A 12,286-nucleotide genomic window follows, 5' to 3' on the forward strand; every position below is an offset into this window, starting at 1 on the left:
ATTTAACCGACAGGAAGAAGATGCTGTGATATGCAAATGATTAGCTTTTCATAGCATTCACACAAGGTTGGCGCCGATGGCGACACCTACAACGTGCTGACATGACGAAAGTTTCCAACCGATTTCTCATACACAAACAGCAGTTGCCTGGTAAATGTTGTGATGCCTCATGTAAGGAGAAGAAATGCGTACCATCACGTTTCCGGATTGCAGCCAATCGTGATTGCGGTTTATCGTTTCGCGACATTGCTGCTCGCGTTGGTCGAGATCCAATGACTGTTAGCAAAATATGGAATCAGTGGGTTCAGGAGGGTAATACGGAACGCCGTACTGGATCCCAACGGCCTCGTATCACTAGCAGTCGAGATGACAGCCATCTTATCCGCATGGCTGTAACGGATTGTGCAGCCACATCTCGATCCCTGAGTCAACAGATGGGAACGTTTCCAAGACAACAACCATCTGCACGAACAGTTCGACGACGTTTGCAGCAGCATGGACTATCAGCTCGGAGACCATGGCTGCGGTTACCCTTGACGCTGCATCCCAGACAGGAGCGCCTGCGATGGTGTACTCAACGACGAATCTGGGTGCACGAATGGCAAAATGTCATTTTTTCGGATGAATCCAGGTTCTGTTTACAGCATCATGATGGTCGCATCCGTGTTTGGTGACATCGCGGTGAACGCACATTGGAAGTTGCGAGGTGCCGGGGCTAGCAGTGTATTTAACACTAAATTCTAGAATCTACACATGTAAATGATGCTCTAAGCCCCCCCTATTCTAACTCCGACTTTTGCTGTTGCACAAGGATTAAAAAATATACGCGAACTGACTGTAATCAACCCTGCAAGTGGAGTAGAAAAGAGTTTGGCACCTGCAATAATTTAATTTGATAAATAAGTTAAATAAAGGAAGGTTTCATTAACGTAGTGAGAAATGATGGGTTGCTCTACCGATTAACAGAATGAAAGTTCTGTCCAAAATAACAATATGATTTATTAAGACTAAACACAAAATAATAAACAAAAACACATGAAACATTTATAATACATCAAATTGGCTCAAATTGGACACACAAACAAACGCTGTGAAGGTGAAGTTGTCCCTAAACTAGATTGTGAGGTTTATGACGAAGTGGTACGTGGAGCCAATTCCTTGCCACTCAAATCTTAAGAGAGACACACAGCTAACCCAACATTAATTGCTGCTACTCAAGACAGAACAAAGTTAGAAAAAGACGAACAAGCGCGCTCTGCTGAGCTCTGATTATCACCTAGGAAAATCCCTGTCTGCCGGTGCTGCGGACATACCTTACCAATCTGTCTACTTAACTGCAAGAACACGATTTGGCGTACCGGAGACGATGGCTGGTTGCTTCGACGTCCTCGACCGAAAGGCGAGAGCCGACTACCTAGAGCACCCGTACAGGCCGAACACACAAGATTCCCGCCCCCACGACAGTGGCCGTGGTTAAACGTTCCAATCAGCAACTCCAAAACCGGCGGAAAATTCCACTCCATTGCCGGAGCACTACCATTCCACCAATGGAGATTCTTGGCGCCAATTTCTGCGCTGATTTTGCTACGTCACGGATCTATGCCCTGAGCCAGCCAATCACAGTTACTATTTTGCAGAAAGCGCGGGAATTTTCCCGCCACAACTGCCTGGGTACACAAGTCATTCCCACGCCTCGCTGGTAGCCCGCCAGAAAGTGTTTTCGCTAAGATTCTGCGAAGTAACGGAACCTCTAGCCCAGCCGCTACTTCAGACACCTCCGGGCGTGTCTTTTGACAATGTCGGCGTCTGCAAAGCATTCACTCGACTTCCTCACACCCGTCGGCTTAACCCTTTCCAGATCAGGAGGGCCCGCCTGTCACCAGACCACCCGGGTGACGAGAGACGCTGCGTGGGAAGTCCGCGTGTGAAGGAATAGCAACTTTTCACCGCATGCAATTAGAGACGAAAATCGTAAGATAGAAATATGAGAGGGGGCTCATGCCACCTCTCAAAGTGTGTATTCGTCATCGCCATACTGGCGTATCACCCGGCGTGATGGTATGGAGTGTCATTGGTTACACGTCTCGGTCACCTCTTGTTCACATTGACGGCGCTCTAAACAGTGGACGTTACATTTCAGATGTGCTACGACCCGTGGCTCTACCCTTCATTCGATCCCTGCGAAACCCTACATTTCAGCAGGATAATGCACGACCGCATGTTGCAGGTCCTTTACGGGCCTTTTTGGATACAGAAAATGTTCGACTGCTGCCCTGGCCAGCACATTCTCCAGATCTCTCACCAATTGAAAAATGGTGGCAGAGCAACTGGCTCGTGACAATACGCCAGTCACTACTCTTGATGAGCTGTGGTATCGTGTTGAAGGTGCATGGGCAGCTGTACCTGTACACGCCATCCAAGCTCTGTTTGACTCAATATCCAGGCGTATGAAGGCCATTATAACGGCTAGAGATGGTTGTGCAGGGTACTGATTTCTCAGGATCTATGCACCCAAATTGCGTGAAAATGTAATCACAAGTCAGTTCTAGTATAATATCTTTGTCCAATGAACACCCGTTTATTATCTGCATTTCTTCTTGGTGTAGCAATTTTAATGGCCAGTAGTGTAACTAGTATTTGCGTTGTTCCACATCAGTGTATTACCGTTCCCCATAAAACTCAGCCCTGCTGATGTCCTGTAGTAACTTGTCAGGCAGGTTTCTACCCCTCATTCATGTTTTTCCATTGATCCATAAGATCTCTTTATAGTGAGTTTGTAAGCTGTCGGTAATTCTTCATAACGCTCCACCTCGCCCGCCGGTGTGGCCGTGCGGTTCTAGGCGCTACAGTCTGGAACCGCGCGACCGCTAGGTTCGCAGGTTCGAATCCTGCCTCGGGCATGGTTGTGTGTGATGTCCTTAGGTTAGTTAGGTTTAAGCAGTTCTATGTTCTAGGGGACTGATGACCTCAGATGTTAAGTATCATAGTGCTCAGAGCCATTTGAACCATTTGAACGCTCCTCCTCGACCGAAGTCATGACCTGCAGTAAACCTGTCCATGCAAAGTATACTTACTGTACTTCTGGCACTTTGTAAATCACACACCAGTACAGGTGTTTGCTGGAGCTATTCCTGCTGTGAGGTAAATTTTTTCGAGTGGTGTGAATATGACGACTAGTCATAAAGATGCAAGTGCTGTGTAATGCGCAGTGAGAGTCTTATCGTCTAATTTTCCTATTACGCGAACTCATCAGCATATGTTGCCAGAATGTCCATCCTTATGATGGTGACGCCAAAAAACAATGACTCGTTGGCAGATCCAGTAGAGCTCAAACAATGGAAAAATTAGACGTTTGAGGAATGACATCACGTCCAGTTTGAATTACGTGGTTTTGAAATAAGAAATAACCAATTCCCCTCCGCGAACGTGCCTGCAGCATTTTCCGCTCTCGGGATCGCTGCCATTCATCCCTGCAAGAGCATTGTCCATTGAAGGAAGCGCACGGTATCTGCTAGCACGTGTGATACGACCAGCTCGTTATTTATGCCCCGTGGAGGGGGCAACAATAGCAGCGGCTGCTGGCTCGTTAGCGGCCAGACAAAGGGCGACTATTTGTTGCCACGCACTCCCACTCCGTCTGAACAAACGCGGACGGGCGCATCCGTCATCGCATCTGGGCTAATTATCTCGCCTCTTTATGAAGCACGCGAGGGAGCTCTGCTGGCGTGCGGCTTAAGTGGACCTGAAAGCAGCTCTCCGTTACTGCGTTTCGCCTGGTAGGCGCGAAATACAAATGTCGAAGCTAGCTTAATACAAACGTTGAAATGTTCCTGCAGCTCGTCAGCGGAGCTTCCGCGATTTTCCTCGAAGTGACACTCGCGTCCGCGTTCAACGGAGTCCACGCACTCGAGCGATGTGCTTCACGCGAGTCCGATTACTTAGTGGACTGATCTCATAATTATCTACTCTGATGAGCCAAACATTACGTCCATCTGCTTAACAGCGTGCTGGATCACCTTCAGAACACAAAACTGCAGCATTGTGAGTGGCACTGATTTGGAAGGCTCTGGTAGATTTCCGGAGGTATGTTGTAAGTTTCCTAATTTATTTTTGGTTGTCAATGAAAGTGATATGAGCTCTATTTTCATTCGATGTATCCTACTTCGTATCTGTACACTGCATATTTCTCAAACAAACACCTCAATAGTCGATATGAGAGACTACAGACGTTCTGAGAACAAGCAGTACGATCTAATGTTGTGAGTCCCATTGTAGTTACTAGTAGCAATATTTGAGAAGTATCTGAGTGAGATGGGCGTTTCTCACAGTACTGAACTGACTCAAAATTTCTAACAGAGCACAGAGATAAACATACAGATGGTGTTGGATTTGGAAGAATGATTTGATAAAAACTGATTTTAGAAGTCTGAAGATTTTTAGGTAATGTCACTGCATTAATTGGCTGCACGTAATCTGTGACGTGTTTGAGAAAAGGAAAGTTTTAGTGGAATCTCTCTTTAATGATTCAGGCTAGTTAGTTTGATTGTTCAGACGTGATTAAACAAAGTTATCTATTCACGCGGCTTCCACTCAGAAGTTATAAATTTACCATTCGTTTACCATCACAGTAACTAATCTCATGGAAGAGTAAAATTTCTTTGTATAAGTGATTTTTGTAAAGATGGTGGGAATTGTTAAGTAATCAGAATTTCAGTATGGTTTTCGAACACTAGATCCTCTTCAGTCATTCAGTAAGCGCAGTATTTTCCAGTGTCCCCTCACGAAAATTTTGTTTTGTAATTGTGTCGCCGCAATGCACTTTGCGGAACACTGCGGCTAAAACTGAAGCACGATCTGCTTAGAATAGCTTCACGTCCTTGCATTGCGCTGCACAACGCTTTCTTTCCTTTAACTAGTTTGCTGTTGCACTCCATTTTAACGTTCATCACTTCAGGCAGTACCGAGTTTCCGTTGACGCAGCTAAACAATGAATATTTGTTATGGACAGTTTTAAATTACAGTCTGGACAACAAGATCATTCACAGTTAAACATTGCATTTCAAAATTATTATCAATTTCACTTTAGGTAAATTTAAATTCAGATTCCTCTCTTATGCGGACAGTCTTATTCTCAAAGTGCAGTGTTACACACGCTTGTGAATTATTTTATGTTTGGAATTTTATTTCGGCTATTTGCGTACGTAAATTTGCAGGGGATTTTAGTAGAAATATTTTGGAATTAATTCTTTCAAAATTCAATTTGCTGTTTAATGTAGACATTTTACTGTGTTAGTCTTGTGTGTTGGAACTGCATATTGTGACGTCACATATTGTAGCACTGTTCACTGCACTGCACAATACAGACTTTCACAGGACATCTTCTTCAGTTTACAGCTTTAGGTTTTCTAATTAATTTGGCTGAAGTTAAGTGCAATACAGCTACACAGTTTCAAATAGTTTTGACCACTCATATCATCAGATGTTAACTTAATTACTCCAGCAGAGGTTGAAAATACCGCTTCAGTTGTAAATTACTTTATTTTCACACGACCGGTTTCGGACTGTTATAAGCCCATCCTCAGGTGTCGTATTGGAACTCACAAAAGACGGGAAATAATTTTGAGACGTCACAACACACATAAAAAACTAGTTTAATCGCAGGATAAAAAAAAAAACGGTAATTCTGGCAGGGTTGAGGAAGTTAACCAGAGAATAAGATTTCACAGTGGCAGGAATGGTTACGAAATTAGTGATGACAAGATTGTTTGTTAGAGCGAAGAAGGAGGAGGAACGGTGACATCACACAAATTATATGGAGGAATATGAAGATTCCAGATTTATGTAAAAATTTCGTACTACTACTTTTCGATTTGATGCTTGAGAAACTGGAGCGTATGAATGAAATGTCAAACTATTTCCTAACATAAAACTTTTTGCTTGTAGTAGACATGATAGGCATTTGATATTGGTACTTCGTGAATTACATCTTCTTGTGTTATTTATGTAAATGAGGTACATAAAAATGACCATTTGTGCCAAACAAATCTCACTTATTTGTCGTGTGTTACAATTGCTGCAACATTAGAAAGACCTACTTCGTTTTATCTAGTATGCAGTGACAAAACGGACGTAATCAAATCGAGAAACCACACCAGTCTTGGGTACTATTAGTATTAACAGCTTTTTCAGTATTAGACAACGACATTTTGATTTTTCATGCAGCAAAACGTTTGACGAACTCATTCTTTCGCAGAAAGAACATCACGCCATGTAAAGCTGTAGCAAGATTAGAGAGAAAAACATTCTGGGACGTAAGAATCAAAATGTGTACTGTCTTGCTTTTTCTTGTGTTTCCTGGTTTTATGTTTCCTATATTTAATTTTACGTCACACGAAAGACAAAGTTATTAACTAACAGGCAATAAAGAGTAGGAATTTTCTGAAGAGTTCTTATTCTCCTGGTCACAAGTAATCCTACCCAGTATTAATTGTGAATTTTTTTAAGGGGGTTAGGACGTCAAAGTGGCCTACTGGGAGAGGGAGAGGCATCGCAGGACATTTTAATTTCCACTGTCCTGAACACAGGGTTGATGGCTTTCATTACAAAATTTACATGTTTGAATACCACTGATCAAAGTACACTGACGTGTGATAAAAGAACACTGTGTTAAGAAGCGTCGCACTGCGCTTTGGAAAACTTAGGCCCAATAACATGTCTTACATTTCCTCGAACATATACGTTTTATATATCAAACTCTTCAGGAAGATGGTCGCTACAAAGTGAACATACTTTTCAAACATCGATTTTTTTTAAAAAAATTTGACGTTCTATGGGGGAGAGGGGCGCCACTATGAAGTTCTTGCTTCGGTTCTGAAATATCACAGATCCGGGGTTGGAAGTACCACAGTCACGCGCACTTCTTTCTCTCACGTGTCATGCGAAGTACCTCGTATAATAGTATACTGTCTGTCAGCTTGTCCAGACTGCTGCGTTCGTTTCTAGCTAGTCGTCTGGCAGCTAATAACATACGTAATTTCACTGGGCTGGCTCTGAGCACTATGGGACTCAACTGCTGTGGTCATCAGCCCCCTAGAACTTAGAACTACTTAAACCTAACTAACCTAAGGACATCACACACATCCATGCCCGAGGCAGGATTCTAACCTGCGACCGTAGCAGTCGCACGGTTCCGGACTGCGCGCCTAGAACCGCGAGACCACCGCGGCCGGCGGAATTTCACTCTGTGTCGACTGAAACAGCTTAATCAGTCCTCACCGGACATAAATAAACGAGCAGAGCAGTCTGTAAGCCCATTTAATGGAGCATACACCTCTTGTTATGCGCCGAAACACATTTACGAATGACCAAAGGGTTCCCCTGGAGGTTTTAAAGTGCCTTCTGGCAGGAAGGGAAATGAGAAATAATTTGACTCGGTAAGAACCGATTACGCTAGCTTAACTTATTAACGTGTACCGAACGGTGACAGGTTTCACTTAGGGGCGCAGAAACGCCCACCGTTGGAGCAGGTATCGTAGAGCAACAGGTGCCTGAAGAACTGAGTAGTTAGCTGTGACTGCGTCTATTTCTGGCGGCTGGCGGCGCCGCCATGAATTATTCCGGCGCGGCAGCAGTAACAGCGGGGCGAGGAGAATGCCGGCCGCTGCCCGCTGACCACGTCACTCCATTGTGCTGGCTCGGCCCTCGCCCTGCGCCTGCGCGCTCACTGTGCGTGGGCGGCGAGCGACCGGCCGGTGGTCTCGTACTCTCGCGCTTGTCTCTACCAGGGCCCTGTTCGGCAGCTCCTGTCTCCTCCCAGCGATCATCCCTCCATGAACTCATATCTTTCTGAAAGCTTCAACAAGTAATGAAACACTTTTTTTTCTGAAAGCAGGTTGATTTTATTCAGGATTCCATTACACCGTATTATTCTCCACTCTTTTTTCTATAAGGTCCTGTTTTTCTTCGTAATCTTCGTTCACTGCGACACCCTTACGCCACCATACTGGAAAAGCCCGTGCGCCCACATGGTACCACTCTACTGGTTGACATTGGAGCCAACGTCTTGCTGCATCAATAACTCCCCAATCATCCACGTACTGCTTCCACGGAGTGCATCCTTCACTGGGCCAAACAAATGGAAGTTGGAAGGTGCGCGTTTCGGGCTGTAGGGTGGATGAGAAAGAACAATCCAAGGAAGTTTTGTTGCGGTGATGGCAGACGCCACGCCAAACGACTCACCGTGCTTTTGTTCACTACCAGGTCTTCGTAAACATTCTGCAAGCGCCTATGAATATCTACGATGCTCTGGTTTTCCGCCAAAAGAAATCCAATGACAGCCCTCTACCTGGAACGCACCTCTGTTGAGACGCCATTTTGAAGGCAACGTATAGTGTCGCCTCCTATAGAAATTTCATGAAACTATAAGGCTGAAGTGGGAATATTCCACGATGTCCCACAACATATCCTAATTTTTTTGCAACCGAAATTGCCCCAGAAAGTATGTGTAGCATTACTTATTGAGTGACCCTCATAAATATTGTATTTCATATCGTCGCTTCAAGAAATACGATTAGCTGGAAAGAACATACGTCTAGTGTTGTTGTTGTTGTTGTTGTCGACAGTATGAAACTGGTTTCATGCAATCGCGTGCCTTTGTCTTCAGAACCGCATCAATACCACACCGTACATACATCCATTAACATATTGTTTACTGTCCTCGCTATGGACTTCTCTCTTGGACTGCTGCATTCTGTGGCGGAGTACTGCGCTGCGGTATGAATCAACATGCCACACACCACACACTCGTTGACACGCAACTCAACCAGACTATGCCCATCATCACAGGAACGCTCAGAAACATCCGAACTTTCTTATTGCCTATCCTCAATCACATATTTTCTGCATTTTTTGCGGCATGAACCTGCTCTCGTACAGGGTTTATATAAGTAGCTGGTTATCCGTATGTCTCTGTACTAGAGGACATTCCTGCACCCAATGAAAACAGACTTCGCTGCCGTCATCGACCTCTATAATAGGCAAAATTTCTGAGGGACAACAGAGTAACAATAACAGATCGATGGGCCGAAATATGGCAGACCAATGCTGCCCCAGAATAGCTGAAGATGTTCTGCAACTCGTCCAGCCCACCAGGTTTTGAAGAGCACCTCAATATCTTATGTGCGCTCAACAAAATAATTAGTAATAGTCCAAGGTGTGCTCACTCAATGTATAAATGGGGATTAACATCATCACCCAGCTGTGCCTGTGGTGCAGAACGACAAACTGTTGAGCACACCTCAGGCGCATGCCCAAAACAATCATTTCCTGGCGATCCGGGCCTGTTCCTGATGGGATTAGCCGAGCGGTCTAAAGCGCTGCAGCCATGGACTGTACGGCTGATCCCGGCGGAGGTTCGAGTCCTCCCTCGGGCATGGGTGTGTGTGTTTGTCCTTAGAATAATTTAGGTTAAGTAGCGTGTACGCTTAGGGACTGATGACCTTAGCAGTTAAGTCCCATAAGATTTCACACCCATTTGAACATTTTTTTGTTCCTGATGGTAACAAAAACATCATTTGAGTATATTCAGCGGTTGGATGTATATCTGTGTTTTGTAAACACTCTAAATTTAATTGACTTATAATTATGAAATTTTCTGTGTGTTAAATATGTGTACATGTATTATTCAGAAATTTTTGTTGTGAGATGTTATACTAGCCATACACTAGTCGCCTCAGAAAGTTTCCAGCTGCACGAGGAAGGGGGTTTCCTTTCGCTCTGAAAGTGACGGGTCGGTCTTTCCCTAATCGTTCTAAATGGGTGGCGGTCGTAGCCGATTAGGCTGATTTTCTGATACTTGTATCAGAAAAATTTCTAAAATAACTGCCAGGAAGCAGCACCTCACAGAATCTTAATGAACGGGACCACGAAATGGCCAATTAGAATGCCTACATTCTGCTCCTGATTCCTATTGGCTGGATAGCTAAATGTTAAATAACTTCCTGAACGATTTAGTAGCTCATGGAATTAGGGAGTCGTCCGGTAGCCTTTTGAGAGTTGCAGAAGTCGTGACTGGTTGACCCTTCGTGATCTGTGGAGTTATTTCTTACATTGAGAGATTCCAAAATTGGTATCCGCGCGGGGGCGTGAATTTCGTCTCGAGTCATTCCAGTTCCATAGGCGATTGGTGCTGTTAAGCGTGTATGCAGGCGCTCGGTAGGCAGTGGAATTGTGAAGTCAAGAAATTAGCTGACCGGTCGGTGTTTTAGTGATACGGGCGGACTTGGTGAGGTTTCAAAAATGGTTCAAATGGCTCTGAGCACTATGGGACTTAACATCTGAGGTCATCAGTCCCCTAGAACTCAGAACTACTTAAACCTAACAAACCTAAGGACAGCACACACATCCATGCCCGAGGCAGGATTCGAACCTGCGACCGTAGCGGTCTCGCGGTTCCAGACTGAAGCGCCTAGAACGGCACGGCCACACCGGCCGGCCTTGGTGAGGTTTAAATTGAAGTAAACAGATTATATTCGTTTCCGTGGAAATTTGTATGTGGTATTTTGTGCTTGTTTTTCCCTATTAACATTCAGCTGCTTTCCTGTTTTGTTTTGAAAATTGTCCGTAGAAATTCCTGGGAGCCAGTTGGAAGCGGTTTATGAAATGTTAGCGGTGAATATATTCCATTCCAGTGTTCGGGTCTTGGAATCTTCTTGAAACTGGTTAGGTTGCTACAGGGATTTTAATAACTGACTCTGGAGTTGTAAGCTCAACCATGCTTCGAGGGTCAAAGCTAGGCTGGTGACCTTTATACACAGTTTTTACGTATGCAGAGTATTAAGCTGGAGGCATAAAATAGACACATGTTATTTCCAATAACACCACTCCACGTATGTTGAGCACCAGATTTAAATACAGTGTTTCTACTTGACATCAGAGGGGAATTGTAATTTGGCATTTCTTACAGCACTATTTATAATCTCACAGTTGTCACCATTGTTCTATCATTAAATCAGAACAAAAGTTTAATTCTATGTCATAGACCGGAGATAACGACAATACTGTTTCATTTGAATAGTAATAACACGGCAATGACGATCTAGAAACGTTAGCATTCATAATACAGAATGAAAGCATTCCGAATACTGCTGAACAGACGAAAGATGGTTCTTCCGACATGATTCACGTTAGTAAGCCATTGTTCATCAGCAGCAGGGGCCCGCAAACAATAGCGTAGTGTCGGCGACCCGACGAGTAAGAACATGAAAACAATAGGTGTATGGTCGCCGCTGCAGCGTGCAAAACACGTGTTCCTTTCTGCCTCGTCCACGAAAAGAGCGAAGAAAGCGCAAACGAAAAAGAAAAAAAAAACTCACTGCAGATTTACAGCAAATGCTTGTCGTGTAATTCGGTGCCAACAACTGGAGCTATCATTTGAACACTGATCTCCACAGATTCTTAGAGTTCTGTGGATCGCTAATACGGGTACAGCGCGAAAATTCAGCTCAAACTGAAAACAAGCAATGAAAGTGTGCATATCAGTACTCGGAAGCGAGCTGAATTAGTGAACTTGCAGATAGGCAGAGCAGATAAGATTTCAAGATGTGGAATGATCTATCAAATGTTCCGGGACCGAAAAACGAATCAGCACAGGAAGATAGATCAGGATTTTAAAACGAAAGTTGCAATGGGCTTTCTAAAAGGAGCATAGCGCCATTTGTCTTCAGTGACCTAAGAAAACCGTGGAAAGCTTAAGTCTGGGTTGCCAGACTGTTAGCTAAATTCACCGCCACCCTGCGTGGTTACAGCTACACAACGCTGCGTTCACGGTCTATGACTATTGTGCAAAATGCACTCACTCCCATGTCCCCAACCCTGCTCTGTCCTTTTTATCAAATTTGATCGACCTGCGTAATGCAAATCCACATCAAAAAAGAAATCAACATTTCACATACTGGCTGAGTGGTCACTAAAATGTGTCAGCAGCCTGAATATATTTTAGATCACGTAGCGAACAGGAATATTAGCAGAGAAGTAGAGGACGTGCAGGTAAACAGGCCAGTAATTATGTTCAATGTGGAGTATTTGCTTCAACAAAGCCCCAGCCGATCTTTTCTCCTGCCGTTACCCCTACTAGTTGCTGTGACTGACCTTGACGTCGACAAGACATTAAAAAAAATTAATTTTTATTTCAGTGTCTGTATCTACATCGATGTTTGTTCCCCTCGTGCTGTCTTAGGTATTTTGCTGAAGTACTTAGGATACCAGCCTCTTTCCTGTTCCATTCGTG

The sequence above is a fragment of the Schistocerca piceifrons genome, chromosome 4, assembly GCF_021461385.2.
Source record: "Schistocerca piceifrons isolate TAMUIC-IGC-003096 chromosome 4, iqSchPice1.1, whole genome shotgun sequence".
Lineage (NCBI taxonomy): Eukaryota > Metazoa > Arthropoda > Insecta > Orthoptera > Acrididae > Schistocerca > Schistocerca piceifrons.